The sequence below is a fragment of the Cupressus sempervirens genome, chromosome 2 (genome assembly GCF_028749045.1).
Source record: "Cupressus sempervirens isolate cs-2001-9-10 chromosome 2, ASM2874904v1, whole genome shotgun sequence".
NCBI classification, from domain to species: Eukaryota; Viridiplantae; Streptophyta; class Pinopsida; order Cupressales; family Cupressaceae; genus Cupressus; species Cupressus sempervirens.
The window spans coordinates 563,640,027-563,657,868 of NC_143119.1; positions in this window are offsets into that span (position 1 = coordinate 563,640,027).

A 17,842-nucleotide genomic window follows, 5' to 3' on the forward strand; every position below is an offset into this window, starting at 1 on the left:
AGCCGATCTGGGCGAGCCGTTGTGGCCGAGCCGATCTGGGCGAGCCGATCTGGGCGAGCCGATCTGGCCGAGCCGATCTGGCCGAGCCATGCTGGCCGAGCCGATCTGGGCGAGCCGTTCTGGCCGAGCCGATCTGGGCGAGCCGATCTGGGCGAGCCATGCTGGCCGAGCCGATCTGGCCGAGCTCCAAAAACGGTGTCGTGGATGGCTGTTTGGTCGCCTCTGTGCCAACTCGATCGGCACAACATTGGGAATGGTTCGACAGCGGTTGTCGTTCCAATGTGTCATCGGGATGTCTTGGAACGCGGCCTTTCAAGGGCGAGCTCGCGTCTAGCACTTGGATTGTGCTTCGTCACAAGTGAATGGGGAGATCTCTTTGTGAACGGCGGCATGGCGATTGCAAGAGAAAATTGACTTAGTAGTCAGAGCATTCGCCTCGGGCCATTGTGACGGCCTTGCAATTTCTCTATAATTGCAACCTATGTTTGCGCATAGCAGAGTTTTCATGTATGATTGGGCTTTGTTCTTGACGGTTCCAAGTACTCTGACCAAGGCTGGGCGAGCCATGCTGGCCGAGCCGATCTGGGCGAGCCATTCTGGCCGAGCCGATCTGGGCGAGCCGTTCTGGCCGAGCCATGCTGGCCGAGCCGATCTGGGCGAGCCGTTCTGGCCGAGCCGATCTGGGCGAGCCGTTCTGGCCGAGCCAATCTGGCCGAGCCATGCTGGCCGAGCCGATCTGGGCGAGCCATTCTGGCCGAGCCGATCTGGGCAAGCCGTTCTGGCCGAGCCATGCTGGCCGAGCCGATCTGGGCGAGCCATTCTGGCCGAGCCGATCTGGGCGAGCCGTTCTGGCCGAGCCATGCTGGCCGAGCCGATCTGGGCGAGCCGTTCTGGCCGAGCCATGCTGGCCGAGCCATGCTGGCCGAGCCATGCTGGCCGAGCCGTTCTGGCCGAGCCGATCTTGCCGAGCTCCAAAAACGGTGTCGTGGATGGCTGTTTGGTCGCCTCTGTGCCAACTCGATCACCTCTGTGCTTTCGTCGACCCGAGCTTGCGTCTAGCATTTGGGGATGTTTGTGCAAGTGAGCAGGGGAGCTTCTCTTATCGGAACCTCTCCGTGGCCTTTGAATATAGACCCAGTGCCGACGATATCGATGGATACGAGCCTTGGATTATAAAATTGTTCAGCTAACATTGGTTTTTGTGAGAGATGGGTACGAAAGCACTTCCCGATCGATACGCGGGAGTTCCCTAAGATCGCCTCTATGTCAACTCGATCGGCACAACATTGGGAATGGTTCGACAGCGGTTGTCGTTCCAATGTGTCATCGGGATGTCTTGGAACGCGGCCTTTCAAGGGCGAGCTCGCGTCTAGCACTTGGATTGTGCGTCGTCACAAGTGAATGGGGAGATCTCTCTGTGAACGGCGGCATGGCGATTGCAAGAGAAAATCGACTTAGTAGTCGGAGCATTGGCCTCGGGCCATTGTGACGGCCTTGCAATTTCTCTATAATTGCAAGCTATGTTTGCGCAGTAGCAGAGTTTGCATGTGAGATTGGCCTTTGTTCTTGACAGTTCGAAGTACTCTCACCGAGTCAGCAAGTCACCATGCTGGCCGAGCCGATCTGGGCGAGCTCCAAAAACGGTGTCGTGGATGGCTGTTTGGTCACATTTTTCATTGAATTGGATTTTTAAGGATTTTGTCCGCGCTATCGCAGATTTCTAATGCAGAGCGAGCCTCGCACTAATAGCTTATATAGGAGAGGTTGTTGCCGCGAGCCTCTCCCGTGCCCCTTTCATTGATTCAACATTGGTGTCTAGGCGGATCGGATTGTTGGGTTTTCAAACGGTGTATGCTGATGTTGAATGAATGAAAGGGGCATGAAGCGATCTCAGTGCTTTTCCTCGGCTCTCCTTTAGATCATGTTTTCCGATGACTCAATTTTGGAAAAGGTGAGGCAGCGGTTGCCGATCCATGGCGTGTCTTTTTGGTGATTTTAAAACTTGATCTAAACGTGAGCCCTTGTCTAGCACTCCGGCGTTGCTTGGTATAATGGCAATTTGCTATGGGTGCTCGGCGCTCTAGCAATTTTGTCATGGTGTACTTATCGCGGCTACATGGGAGCTTTAATATCGAAAGCTCTCGGCGAAAAATGGTGGCCGAGCCATGCTGGCCGACCCGATCTGGCTTAGCCGTTTTCGTCGACCCGATCTGGCTCTTCTTTCTCACTCCATCGGCACAAATTCGGGAGTTGTTCGACAGCGGTTGTCGTTCCAATGTGTCATTGCGGTGATCTGGAGAGCGATGCTAAGGGCCGGAGCTTGCGCCTAGCATTTGGGGATGTTTGTGCAAGAGAGCAGGGGAGCTTCTCTTATCGGAACCTCTCCGTGGCCTTTGAATATAGACCCAGTGCCGACGATATCGATGGATACGAGCCTTGGATTCTAAAATTGTTCAGCTAACATTGGTTTTTGTGAGAGATGGGTACGAAAGCACTTCCCGATCGATTCGCGGGAGCTCCCTAAGATCGCCTCTGTGCCAACTCGATCGGCACAACATTGGGAATGGTTCGACAGCGGTTGTCGTTCCAATGTGTCATCGGGATGTCTTGGAACGCGGCCTTTCAAGGGCGAGATCGCGTCTAGCACTTGGATTGTGCGTCGTCACAAGTGAATGGGGAGATCTCTCTGTGAACGGCGGCATGGTGATTGCAAGAGAAAATTGACTTAGTAGTCGGAGCATTGGCCTCGGGCCATTGTGACGGCCTTGCAATTTCTCTATAATGGCAAGCTATGTTTGCGCAGTAGCAGAGTTTGCATGTAAGATTGGCCTTTGTTCTTGACAGTTCCAGGAGATGACCTCCGGAACTTTTGGATTGGGCCCCTTCAAGGTGAAATTCATCCAGTTGATCGGATGAGCTCGATGACCATTTCACTCCCTTGGCTCCATGAATTCAAATCCCATACAGCTGCCGTGAAGCCATCCCGATTTTGCTATGCGAGGGCTCTCTCCCCAGAGTCGTTCTCTTTGCAACAACTTCTTTGGCAAAAACATTTCGGAATGGTTCGGCAGCGGTTGTCGTTCCAATGGTGCCGTTGTGGTGGTTGCCTGGGCAGCGATCTGAAGGGCGAGCCGTCGTCTAGCAGTTGTGCTGCGCATCACGGGTGACAAGGGAGCCTTTGTAATCGGAAGCTCCCCGTGACCATTCGATGAGAAGAGCCATTGCTTGTGTGAGCAAGGACGAATGCAGCCTCGGATTCCAAAGGAAATCAACGACATCGGATCTATATATAAGAGCGGAATGAAGCAGCAGCCCATTTGCCATGCGCGGCTCCCCAAAGTTGCTGGTCTTTCTCACTCCATCGGCACAAATTCGGGAGTTGTTCGACAGCGGTTGTCGTTCCAATGTGTCATTGCGGCGATCTGGAGAGCGATGCTAAGGGCGGGAGCTTGTGTCTAGCATTTGGGATGTTTGTGCGAGCGAGCAGGGGAGCTTCTCTTATCGGAACCTCTCCGTGGCCTTTGAATATATAGACCCAGTGCCGACGATATCGATGGATACGAGCCTTGGATTCTAAATTTGTTCACAGCTAAGATTGGTTTTTGTGAGAGATGGGTACGAAAGCACATCCCGGTTGCTACGCGGGAGCTCCCTAAGGTCGCCTCTGTGCCAACTCGATCGGCACAACATTGGGAATGGTTCGACAGCGGTTGTCGTTCCAATGTGTCATCGGGGGATGTCTCGGAAAGTGGGCTGGCCTTTCAAGGGCGAGCTCGCGTCTATCACTTGGATTGTGCGTCGCGTCGCAAGTGAATGGGGAGATCTCTCTGTGAACGGCGGCATGGTGATTGCAAGAGAAAATTGACTTAGTCGGAGCATTGGCCTCGGGCCACTGTGATGGCTTGGCAATTTCTCTTTAATTGCAACCTATGTTTGCGCAGTAGCAGAGTTTGCAAGTAAGACGGTCCTTGTTCTTGAGAGTTCCAGGAGATGACCTCCGAAACTTTTGGATTGGGCCCCTTCAAGGTGAAATTCATCCAGTTGATCGGATGAGCTCGATGACCATTTCAGTCCCCCTTGGCTACATGAATTCACATCTCCTAACCGATGACAATCTTTTGCTCCTTAGACGACCTCATAATAAATTGGGTCGTGGATGGCTGTTTGGTCAGAATTTTCAACGATTTGGATTTCTATGGCGGATGTCGGCGTGTTCGCTAATTTCTAATGCAGAGCGAGCCTCGCACTAATAGCTTATATAGGAGAGGTTGTTGCCGCGAACCTCTCCCGTGCCCCTCTCATTGATTCAACGGCGGTGTCAAGGCGGATGGAAATGTCGGATTTTGAAACGGTGGACGCCGACGTTGAATCAATTGGAGGGGCATGAAGCCCACCCTCGAGGTGCTATTCCTCGACTCTCCTTTAGATCATGTTTTCTTGTCACTCAGCTGGCGCAATTTCGGAAAGCAGTTGGGCTGCGCGTCACAAGTGACAAGGGAGCCTTTGTGATCGGAAGCTCCCCGTGGCCATTCGATGAGAAGAGCCATTGCTTGTGTGAGCAAGGACGAATGCAGCCTCGGATTCCAAACGAAATCAACGACATCGGATCTATATATAAGAGCGGAATGAAGCAGCAGCCCGTTTGCGATGCGCGGCTCCCCAAAGTTGCTATTCTTTCTCACTCCATCGGGGCACAAATGCGGGAGTTGTTCGACAGCGGTCGTCGTTCCAATGGTGTCATTGCGGCGAAATTTGTTCACAGCTAAGATTGGTTTTTGTGAGAGAAGGGTATGAAACCACATCCCGATTGCTACGCGGGAGCTCCCTAAGGTCGCCTCTGTGCCAACTCGATCGGCACAACATTGGGAATGGTTCGACAGCGGTTGTCGTTCCAATGTGTCATCGGGGGATGTCTTGGAAAGTGGTCTTTCTTTCAAGCGCGAGCTCGCGTCTAGCACTTGGGTTGTGCGTCGCGTCACAAGTGAATGGGGGATGTCTTGGAAAGTGGTCTTTCTTTCAAGGGCGAGCTCGCGTCTAGCACTTGGATTGTGCGTCGCGTCACAAGTGAATGGGGAGATTTCTCTGTGAACAGCGGCATGGTTGATTGCAAGAGAAAATTGACTTAGTCGGAGCCATTGGCCTCGGGCCATTGTGACGGCCTCGCAATTTCTCTTTAATTGCAACCTATGTTTGCGCAGTAGCAGAGTTTGCATGTAAGATGGGCCTTGTTCTCGAGAGTTCCAGGAGATGACCTCCGGAACTTTTGGATTGGGCCCCTTCAAGGTGAAATTCATCCAGTTGATCGGATGAGCTCGATGACCATTTCAGTCCCTCGGCTCCATGAACTCACATCTCGTAACCGATGACAATCTTTTGCTCCTCTGCCGACCTCATAAAAAATTGGGTCGTGAATGGCTGTTTGGTAGGAATTTTAAAGGATTTGGATTTTTAAGGCGGATGTCGGTGTGTTCGCTAATTTCTAATGCAGAGCGAGCCTCGCACTAATAGCTTATATAGGAGAGGTGGTTGCCGCGAGCCTCTCCCGTGCCCCTCTCATTGATTCAACGCCGGTGTCAAGGCGGATGGATATGTCGGATTTTGAAACGGTGGACGCCGACGTTGAATCAATTAGAGGGGCATGAAGCCCACCCTGGATGTGCTATTCCTCGACTCTCCTTTAGATCATGTTTTCTTGTCACTCAGCTGGCGCAATTTCGGAAAAAGGTTTGGCAGCGGTTGCCATCCCTCACCGCGTCTACTTGGTGATTTTAAAACTCGATCTAAAACGGGAGCCCTCGCCTAGCACCTCCGTCCGGTGTTGCTCGGGTATTGCAAAAAATTATGCCAACGGCGCGAATCCCCCAACGAATGCCTACGCTTGGACCCTCTCTTAGATCACCTTCTTCGATCACTCGACCGACGCAACTACGGAAGAGACTTGGCAGCGGTTGCCATTCTACAGCGCGTCTGTTCAGCGATTTCGAAGTTGATCTAATGGCGAGCCCTTGTCTCTAGCCATGAGGTGGGTGCTTGGCGCTCTAGCAAAATTTTATGCGTGCCTATCGCGGCTACAACGGGAGAGGTGGTTGCCGCGAGCCTCTCCCGTGCCCCCCTCATTGATTCAACGCCGCTGTCAGGGCGGATGGATATGTCGGATTGTGAAACGGTGGACGCCGACGTTGAATCAATTAGAGGGGCATGAAGCCCACCCTCGAGGGTGCTATTCCTGGACTCTCCTTTAGATCACGTTTTCTTGTCACTCAGCTGGCGAAATTTCGGAAAAAGGTTTGGCAGCGGTTGCCAGCCCTCACCGCGTCTACTTGGTGATTTTAAAACTCGATCTAAAACGGGAGCCCTCGTCTAGCACCTCCGTCCGGTGTTGCTCAGGTATTGCATAAATTTATGCCATCGGCGCGAATCCCCCAACGAATGACCTACGCTTGGACCCTCTCTTAGATCACCTTCTTCGATCACTCGACCGACGCAACTACGGAAGAGACTTGGCAGCGGTTGCCATTCTACAGCGCGTCTGTTCAGCGATTTCGAAGTTGATCTAATGGCGAGCCCTTGTCTCTAGCCATGAGGTGGGTGCTTGGCGCTCTAGCAAAATTTTTTGCGTGCTTATCGCGGCTACAACGGGAGAGGTGGTTGCCGCGAGCCTCTCCCGTGCTCCCCTCATTGATTCAACGCCGCTGTCAGGGCGGATGGATATGTCGGATTTTGAAACGGTGGACGCCGACGTTGAATCAATTAGAGGGGCATGAAGCCCACCCTCGAGGGTGCTATTCCTGGACTCTCCTTTAGATCATGTTTTCTTGTCACTCAGCTGGCGCAATTTCGGAAAAAGGTTTGGCAGCGGTTGCCAGCCCTCACCGCGTCTACTTGGTGATTTTAAAACTCGATCTAAAACGGGAGCCCTCGTCTAGCACCTCCGTCCGGTGTTGCTCGGGTATTGCATAAATTTATGCCATCGGCGCGAATCCCCCAATGAATGCCTACACGCTTGGACCCTCTCTTAGATCACCTTCTTCGATCACTCGACCGACGCAACTACGGAAGAGACTTGGCAGCGGTTGCCATTCTACAGCGCGTCTGTTCAGCGATTTCGAAGTTGATCTAATGGCGAGCCCTTGTCTCTAGCCATGAGGTGGGTGCTTGGCGCTCTAGCAAAATTTTTTGCGTGCCTATCGCGGCTACAAGGGGAGAGGTGGTTGCCGCGAGCCTCTCCCGTGCCCTCCTCATTGATTCAACGCCGCTGTCAGGGCGGATGGATATGTCGGATTTTGAAACGGTGGACGCCGACGTTGAATCAATTAGAGGGGCATGAAGCCCACCCTCGAGGGTGCTATTCCTGGACTCTCCTTCAGATCATGTTTTCTTGTCACTCAGCTGGCGCAATTTCGGAAAAAGGTTTGGCAGCGGTTGCCAGCCCTCACTGCGTCTACTTGGTGATTTTAAAACTCGATCTAAAACGGGAGCCCTCGTCTAGCACCTCCGTTCGGTGTTGCTCGGGTATTGCAGAAATTTATGCCATCGGCGCGAATCCCCCAACGAATGCCTACGCTTGGACCCTCTCTTAGATCACCTTCTTCGATCACTCGACCGACGCAACTGCGGAAGAGACTTGGCAGCGGTTGCCATTCTACAGCGCGTCTGTTCAGCGATTTCGAAGCTGATCTAATTGCGAGCCCTTGTCTCTAGCCATGAGGTGGGTGCTTGGCGCTCTAGCAAAATTTTTTTGCGTGCCTATCGCGGCTACAAGGGGAGAGGTGGTTGCCGCGAGCCTCTCCCGTGCCCCCCTCACTGATTCAACGCCGCTGTCAGGGCGGATGGATATGTCGGATTTTGAAACGGTGGACGCCGACGTTGAATCAATTAGAGGGGCATGAAGCCCCCACCCTCGAGGGTGCTATTCCTGGACTCTCCTTTAGATCATGTTTTCTTGCCACTCAGCTGCCGCAATTTCGGAAAAAGGTTTGGCAGCGGTTGCCAGCCCTCACCGCGTCTACTTGGTGATTTTAAAACTCGATCTAAAACGGGAGCCCTCGTCTAGCACCTCCGTCCGGTGTTGCTCGGGTATTGCATAAGTTTATGCCATCGGCGCGAATCTCCCAACGAATGCCTACGCTTGGACCCTCTCTTAGATCACCTTCTTCGATCACTCGACCGACGCAACTACGGAAGAGACTTGGCAGCGGTTTCCATTCTACAGCGCGTCTGTTCAGCGATTTCAAAGTTGATCTAATGGCGAGCCCTTGTCTCTAGCCATGAGGTGGGTGCTTGGCGCTCTAGCAAAATTTTTTGCGTGCCTATCGCGGCCACAAGGGGAGAGGTGGTTGCCGCGAGCCTCTCCCGTGCCCCCCTCATTGATTCAACGCCGCTGTCAGGGCGGATGGATATGTCGGATTTTGAAACGGTGGACGCCGACGTTGAATCAATTAGAGGGGCATGAAGCCCACCCTCGAGGGTGCTATTCCCTGACTCTCCTTTAGATCATGTTTTCTTGTCACTCAGCTGGCGCAATTTCGGAAAAATGTTTGGCAGCGGTTGCCAGCCCTCACCGCGTCTACTTGGTGGTTTTAAAACTCGATCTAAAACGGGAGCCCTCGTCTAGCACCTCCGTCCGGTGTTGCTCGGGTATTGCATAATTTTTTGCTATCGGCGCGAATCACCCAACGAATCCCTAGCCTCGGACTCTCTCTTAGATCACCTTCTTCGATCACTCGACCGACGCAATTACGGAAGAGGCTTGGCAGCGGTTGCCATTCCACAGCGCGTCTGTTCAGCGATTTCAAAGTTGATCTACTAATGGCGAGCCCTTGTCTAGCCATGAGGTGGGTGCTTGGGGCTCTAGCGATTTTTTGTGTGCCTATCGCGGCTTACAATGGGAGCTTTGATAACAAAAGTTCTCGGCGACCCTCCCCAATAGAAATCAGTGCTGGTGTTCGCGAAAGACACGTTATTCGGATTTTTGGAATATTGGCACCAGCATCGTTTCTATTGGGAGGGCCGTGAAGCCATCCCGATTTTGCTATGCGAGGGCTCTCTCCCCAGAGTCGTTCTCTACGCAACAACTTCTTTGGCACAAAATTTTCATAACGGTTCGGCAGCGGTTGTCGTTCCAATGGTGCCGTTGTGGTGGTTGCCTGGGCAGCGATCTGAAGGGCGACCCGTCGTCTAGCAGTTGGCCTGCGCATCACGAGTGACAAGGGAGCCTTTGTTATCGGAAGCTCCCCGTGGCCATTCGATTAGAAGAGCCATTGCTTGTTTGAGCAAGGACGAATGCAGCCTCGGATTCCAAACGAAATCAACGATTTCGGATCTATATAAGAGCAGAATGAAGCAGCAGCACAGCCCGTTTGCTATGCGCGGCTCCCCAAAGTTGCTCTTCTTTCTCACTCCATTGCCACAATTTCGGGAGTTGTTCGACAGCGGTTGTCGTTCCAATGTGTCATTGCGGTGATCTGGAGAGCGACGCTAAGGGCGGGAGCTTGTGTCTAGAATTTGGGATATGTTTGTGCGAGCGAGCAGGGGAGCTTCTCTTATCGGAACCTCTCCGTGGCCTTTGAATATATAGACCCAGTGCCGACGATATCGATGGATGCGAGCCCTTGGATTCCAAATTTGTCCACAGCTAACATTGGTTTTTGTGAGAGATGGGCACGAAAGCACATCCCGATTGCTACGCGGGAGCTCCCTAAGGTCGCCTCTGTGCCAACTCGATCGGCACAACATTGGGAGTGGTTCGACAGCGGTTGACGTTCCAATGTGTCATCGGGGGATGTCTTGGAAAGTGGTCTTTCTTTCAAGGGCGGTCTCGCGTCTAGACCTTGGATTGTGCGTCACGTCACAAGTGAATGGGGAGATCTCTCTGTGAACGGCGGCATGGTGATTGCAAGAGAAAATTGACTTAGTCGGAGCCATTGGCCTCGGGCCATTGTGACGGCCTCGCAATTTCTCTTTAATTGCAACCTATGTTTGCGCAGTAGCAGAGTTTGCATGTAAGATGGGCCTTGTTCTCGAGAGTTCCAGGAGATGACCTCCGGAACTTTTGGATTGGGCCCCTTCAAGGTGAAATTCATCCAGTTGATCGGATGAGCTCGATGACCATTTCAGTCCCTCGGCTCCATGAACTCACATCTCCTAACCGATGACGATCTTTTGCTCCTCTGCCGACCTCATAAAAAATTGGGTCGTGAATGGCTGTTTGGTAGGAATTTTAAAGGATTTGGATTTTTAAGGCGGATGTCGTTGTGTTCGCTAATTTCTAATGCAGAGCGAGCCTCGCACTAATAGCTTATATAGGAGAGGTGGTTGCCGCGAGCCTCTCCCGTGCCCCCCTCATTGATTCAACGCCGGTGTCAAGGCGGATGGATATGTCGGATTTTGAAACGGTGGACGCCGACGTTGAATCAATTAGAGGGGCATGAAGCCCACCCCGGATGTGCTATTCCTCGACTCTCCTTTAGATCATGTTTTCTTGTCACTCAGCTGGCGCAATTTCGGAAAAAGGTTTGGCAGCGGTTGCCATCCCTCACCGCGTCTACTTGGTGATTTTAAAACTCGATCTAAAACGGGAGCCCTCGTCTAGCACCTCCGACCGGTGTTGCTCGGGTATTGCATAAAATTATGCCATCGGCGCGAATCCCCCAACGAATGCCTACGCTTGGACCCTCTCTTAGATCACCTTCTTCGATCACTCGACCGACGCAACTACGGAAGAGACTTGGCAGCGGTTGCCATTCTACAGCGCGTCTGTTCAGCGATTTCGAAGTTGATCTAATGGCGAGCCCTTGTCTCTAGCCATGAGGTGGGTGCTTGGCGCTCTAGCAAAATTTTTTGCGTGCCTATCGCGGCTACAATGGGAGAGGTGGTTGCCGCGAGCCTCTCCCGTGCCCCCCTCATTGATTCAACGCCGCTGTCAGGGCGGATGGATATGTCGGATTTTGAAAAAAGGTGGACGCCGACGTTGAATCAATTAGAGGGGCATGAAGCCCACCCTCGAGGGTGCTATTCCTGGACTCTCCTTTAGATCATGTTTTCTTGTCACTCAGCTGGCGCAATTTCGGAAAAAGGTTTGGCAGCGGTTGCCAGCCCTCACCGCGTCTACTCGGTGATTTTAAAACTCGATCTAAAACGGGAGCCCTCGTCTAGCACCTCCGTCCGGTGTTGCTCGGGTATTGCATAAATTTATGCCATCGGCGCGAATCCCCCAACGAATGCCTACGCTTGGACCCTCTCTTAGATCACCTTCTTCGATCACTCGACCGACGCAACTACGGAAGAGACTTGGCAGCGGTTGCCATTCTACAGCGCGTCTGTTCAGCGATTTCGAAGTTGATCTAATGGCGAGCCCTTGTCTCTAGCCATGAGGTGGGTGCTTGGCGCTCTAGCAAAATTTTTTGCGTGCCTATCGCGGCTACAAGGGGAGAGGTGGTTGCCGCGAGCCTCTCCCGTGCCCCCCTCATTGATTCAACGCCGCTGTCAGGGCGGATGGATATGTCGGATTTTGAAACGGTGGACGCCGACGTTGAATCAATTAGAGGGGCATGAAGCCCACCCTCGAGGGTGCTATTCCTGGACTCTCCTTTAGATCATGTTTTCTTGTCACTCAGTTGCCGCAATTTCGGAAAAAGGTTTGGCAGCGGTTGCCAGCCCTCACCGCGTCTACTCGGTGATTTTAAAACTCGATCTAAAACGGGAGCCCTCGTCTAGCACCTCCGTCCGGTGTTGCTCGGGTATTGCATAAATTTATGCCATCGGCGCGAATCCCCCAATGAATGCCTACGCTTGGACCCTCTCTTAGATCACCTTCTTCGATCACTCGACCGACGCAACTACGGAAGAGACTTGGCAGCGGTTGCCATTCTACAGCGCGTCTGTTCAGCGATTTCGAAGTTGATCTAATGGCGAGCCCTTGTCTCTAGCCATGAGGTGGGTGCTTGGCGCTCTAGCAAAATTTTTTGCGTGCCTATCGCGGCTACAAGGGGAGAGGTGGTTGCCGCGAGCCTCTCCCGTGCCCCCCTCATTGATTCAACGCCGCTGTCAGGGCGGATGGATATGTCGGATTTTGAAACGGTGGACGCCGACGTTGAATCAATTAGAGGGGCATGAAGCCCACCCTCGAGGGTGCTATTCCTGGACTCTCCTTTAGATCACGTTTTCTTGTCACTCAGCTGGCGCAATTTCGGAAAAAGGTTTGGCAGCGGTTGCCAGCCCTCACCGCGTCTACTTGGTGATTTTAAAACTCGATCTAAAACGGGAGCCCTCGTCTAGCACCTCCGTCCGGTGTTGCTCGGGTATTGCATAAATTTATGCCATCGGCGCGAATCCCCCAACGAATGCCTACGCTTGGACCCTCTCTTAGATCACCTTCTTCGATCACTCCACCGACGCAACTACGGAAGAGACTTGGCAGCGGTTGCCATTCTACAGCGCGTCTGTTCAGCGATTTCGAAGTTGATCTAATGGCGAGCCCTTGTCTCTAGCCATGAGGTGGGTGCTTGGCGCTCTAGCAAAATTTTTTGCGTGCCTATCGCGGCTACAACGGGAGAGGTGGTTGCCGCGAGCCTCTCCCGTGCTCCCCTCATTGATTCAACGCCGCTGTCAGGGCGGATGGATATGTCGGATTTTGAAAAAAGGTGGACGCCGACGTTGAATCAATTAGAGGGGCATGAAGCCCACCCTCGAGGGTGCTATTCCTGGACTCTCCTTTAGATCATGTTTTCTTGTCACTCAGCTGGCGCAATTTCGGAAAAAGGTTTGGCAGCGGTTGCCCAGCCCTCACCGCGTCTACTCGGTGATTTTAAAACTCGATCTAAAACGGGAGCCCTCGTCTAGCAGCTCCGTCCGGTGTTGCTCGGGTATTGCATAAATTTATGCCATCGGCGCGAATCCCCCAACGAATGCCTACGCTTGGACCCTCTCTTAGATCACCTTCTTCGATCACTCGACCGACGCAACTACGGAAGAGACTTGGCAGCGGTTGCCATTCTACAGCGCGTCTGTTCAGCGATTTCGAAGTTGATCTAATGGCGAGCCCTTGTCTCTAGCCATGAGGTGGGTGCTTGGCGCTCTAGCAAAATTTTTTGCGTGCCTATCGCGGCTACAAGGGGAGAGGTGGTTGCCGCGAGCCTCTCCCGTGCCCCCCTCATTGATTCAACGCCGCTGTCAGGGCGGATGGACATGTCGGATTTTGAAACGGTGGACGCCGACGTTGAATCAATTAGAGGGGCATGAAGCCCACCCTCGAGGGTGCTATTCCTGGACTCTCCTTTAGATCATGTTTTCTTGTCACTCAGCTGCCGCAATTTCGGAAAAAGGTTTGGCAGCGGTTGCCAGCCCTCACCGCGTCTACTCGGTGATTTTAAAACTCGATCTAAAACGGGAGCCCTCGTCTAGCACCTCCGTCCGGTGTTGCTCGGGTATTGCATAAATTTATGCCATCGGCGCGAATCCCCCAACGAATGCCTACGCTTGGACCCTCTCTTAGATCACCTTCTTCGATCACTCCACCGACGCAACTACGGAAGAGACTTGGCAGCGGTTGCCATTCTACAGCGCGTCTGTTCAGCGATTTCGAAGTTGATCTAATGGCGAGCCCTTGTCTCTAGCCATGAGGTGGGTGCTTGGCGCTCTAGCAAAATTTTTTGCGTGCCTATCGCGGCTACAAGGGGAGAGGTGGTTGCCGCGAGCCTCTCCCGTGCCCCCCCTCATTGATTCAACGCCGCTGTCAGGGCGGATGGATATGTCGGATTTTGAAAAAAGGTGGAAGCCGACGTTGAATCAATTAGAGGGGCATGAAGCCCACCCTCGAGGGTGCTATTCCTGGACTCTCCTTTAGATCATGTTTTCTTGTCACTCAGCTGGCGCAATTCCGGAAAAAGGTTTGGCAGCGGTTGCCAGCCCTCACCGCGTCTACTCGGTGATTTTAAAACTCGATCTAAAACGGGAGCCCTCGTCTAGCAGCTCCGTCCGGTGTTGCTCGGGTATTGCATAAATTTATGCCATCGGCGCGAATCTCCCAACGAATGCCTACGCTTGGACCCTCTCTTAGATCACCTTCTTCGATCACTCGACCGACGCAACTACGGAAGAGACTTGGCAGCGGTTGCCATTCTACAGCGCGTCTGTTCAGCGATTTCGAAGTTGATCTAATGGCGAGCCCTTGTCTCTAGCCATGAGGTGGGTGCTTGGCGCTCTAGCAAAATTTTTTGCGTGCCTATCGCGGCTACAAGGGGAGAGGTGGTTGCCGCGAGCCTCTCCCGTGCCCCCCTCATTGATTCAACGCCGCTGTCAGGGCGGATGGATATGTCGGATTTTGAAACGGTGGACGCCGACGTTGAATCAATTAGAGGGGCATGAAGCCCACCCTCGAGGGTGCTATTCCTGGACTCTCCTTTAGATCACGTTTTCTTGTCACTCAGCTGGCGCAATTTCGGAAAAAGGTTTGGCAGCGGTTGCCAGCCCTCACCGCGTCTACTTGGTGATTTTAAAACTCGATCTAAAACGGGAGCCCTCGTCTAGCACCTCCGTCCGGTGTTGCTCGGGTATTGCATAAATTTATGCCATCGGCGCGAATCCCCCAACGAATGCCTACGCTTGGACCCTCTCTTAGATCACCTTCTTCGATCACTCGACCGACGCAACTACGGAAGAGACTTGGCAGCGGTTGCCATTCTACAGCGCGTCTGTTCAGCGATTTCGAAGTTGATCTAATGGCGAGCCCTTGTCTCTAGCCATGAGGTGGGTGCTTGGCGCTCTAGCAAAATTTTTTGCGTGCCTATCGCGGCTACAACGGGAGAGGTGGTTGCCGCGAGCCTCTCCCGTGCTCCCCTCATTGATTCAACGCCGCTGTCAGGGCGGATGGATATGTCGGATTTTGAAAAAAGGTGGACGCCGACGTTGAATCAATTAGAGGGGCATGAAGCCCACCCTCGAGGGTGCTATTCCTGGACTCTCCTTTAGATCATGTTTTCTTGTCACTCAGCTGGCGCAATTTCGGAAAAAGGTTTGGCAGCGGTTGCCCAGCCCTCACCGCGTCTACTCGGTGATTTTAAAACTCGATCTAAAACAGGAGCCCTCGTCTAGCAGCTCCGTCCGGTGTTGCTCGGGTATTGCATAAATTTATGCCATCGGCGCGAATCCCCCAACGAATGCCTACGCTTGGACCCTCTCTTACATAACCTTCTTCGATCACTCGACCGACGCAACTACGGAAGAGACTTGGCAGCGGTTGCCATTCTACAGCGCGTCTGTTCAGCGATTTCGAAGTTGATCTAATGGCGAGCCCTTGTCTCTAGCCATGAGGTGGGTGCTTGGCGCTCTAGCAAAATTTTTTGCGTGCCTATCGCGGCTACAAGGGGAGAGGTGGTTGCCGCGAGCCTCTCCCGTGCCCCCCTCATTGATTCAACGCCGCTGTCAGGGCGGATGGACATGTCGGATTTTGAAACGGTGGACGCCGACGTTGAATCAATTAGAGGGGCATGAAGCCCACCCTCGAGGGTGCTATTCCTGGACTCTCCTTTAGATCATGTTTTCTTGTCACTCAGCTGCCGCAATTTCGGAAAAAGGTTTGGCAGCGGTTGCCAGCCCTCACCGCGTCTACTCGGTGATTTTAAAACTCGATCTAAAACGGGAGCCCTCGTCTAGCACCTCCGTCCGGTGTTGCTCGGGTATTGCATAAATTTATGCCATCGGCGCGAATCCCCCAACGAATGCCTACACTTGGACCCTCTCTTAGATCACCTTCTTCGATCACTCCACCGACGCAACTACGGAAGAGACTTGGCAGTGGTTGCCATTCTACAGCGCGTCTGTTCAGCGATTTCGAAGTTGATCTAATGGCGAGCCCTTGTCTCTAGCCATGAGGTGGGTGCTTGGCGCTCTAGCAAAATTTTTTGCGTGCCTATCGCGGCTACAAGGGGAGAGGTGGTTGCCGCGAGCCTCTCCCGTGCCCCCCCTCATTGATTCAACGCCGCTGTCAGGGCGGATGGATATGTCGGATTTTGAAAAAAGGTGGAAGCCGACGTTGAATCAATTAGAGGGGCATGAAGCCCACCCTCGAGGGTGCTATTCCTGGACTCTCCTTTAGATCATGTTTTCTTGTCACTCAGCTGGCGCAATTCCGGAAAAAGGTTTGGCAGCGGTTGCCAGCCCTCACCGCGTCTACTCGGTGATTTTAAAACTCGATCTAAAACGGGAGCCCTCGTCTAGCAGCTCCGTCCGGTGTTGCTCGGGTATTGCATAAATTTATGCCATCGGCGCGAATCCCCCAACGAATGCCTACGCTTGGACCCTCTCTTAGATCACCTTCTTCGATCACTCGACCGACGCAACTACGGAAGAGACTTGGCAGCGGTTGCCATTCTACACTGCGTCTGTTCAGCGATTTCGAAGTTGATCTAATGGCGAGCCCTTGTCTCTAGCCATGAGGTGGGTGCTTGGCACTCCAGCAAAATTTTTTGCGTGCCTATCGCGGCTACAAGGGGAGAGGTGGTTGCCGCGAGCCTCTCCCGTGCCCCCCTCATTGATTCAACGCCGCTGTCAGGGCGGATGGATATGTCGGATTTTGAAACGGTGGACGCCGACGTTGAATCAATTAGAGGGGCATGAAGCCCACCCTCGAGGGTGCTATTCCTGGACTCTCCTTTAGATCATGTATTCTTGTCACTCAGCTGGCGCAATTTCGGAAAAAGGTTTGGCAGCGGTTGCCAGCCCCTCGCCGCGTCTACTCGGTGATTTTAAAACTCGATCTAAAACGGGAGCCCTCGTCTTGCACCTCCGTCCGGTGTTGCTCGGGTATTGCACAAATTTTTGCCATCGGCCCGAATCCCCCAACGAATGCCTACACGCTTGGACCCTCTCTTAGATCACCTTCTTCGATCACTAGACCGACGCAATTACGGAAGAGACTTGGCAGCGGTTGCCATTCTACACCGCGTCCGTTCTGCGATTTCGAAGTTGATCTAATGGCGAGCCCTTGTCGATAGCCATGAGGTGGGTACTTGGCGCTCTAGCAATATTTTTTGCGAGCCTATCGCGGCTACAATGGGGGAGGTGGTTGCCGCGAGCCTCTCCCGTGCCCAGCTCATTGATTCAACGCCGCTGTCAGGGCGGATGGATATGTCGGATTTTGAAACGGTGGACGCCGACGTTGAATCAATTAGAGAGGGGCATGAAGCCCACCCTCGAGGGTGCTATTCCTGGACTCTCCTTTAGATCATGTTTTCTTGTCACTCAGCTGGCGCAATTTCGGAAAAAGGTTTGGCAGCGGTTGCCAGCCCTCACCGCGTCTACTTGGTGATTTTAAAACATCGGGGGATGCCTTGGAAAGTGGCCTTTCAAGGGCGAGCTCGCGTCTAGCCCTTGGATTGTGCGTCGCATCACAAGTGAATGGGGAGATCTCTCTGTGAACGGCGGCATGGTGATTGCAAGAGAAAATTGACTTAGTCGGAGCATTGGCCTCGGGCCATTGTGACGGCCTTGCAATTTCTCTTTAATTGCAACCTATGTTTGCGCAGTAGCAGAGTTTGCATGTAAGATGGGCCTTGTTCTTGAGAGTTCCAGGAGATGACCTCCGGAACTTTTGGATTGGGCCCCTTCAAGGTGAAATTCATCCAGCTGATCGGATGAAGCTCGATGTGCTTGTATCTATTCCGAGACGGTAATGATGGTCATTAATCTGTGGCGGTGAGTACTATCCCATTCGGTAATCGCAATGGCGGAGCTGGTGGGAAGTACTTGTCGCTTTGTTTTGATGGATATACCCTATATGTAGGTGTCTGCACGGCTTGCAACACACTGCACATTTGGTGTTCGATTCTAAGATGCGCTTGTTGCT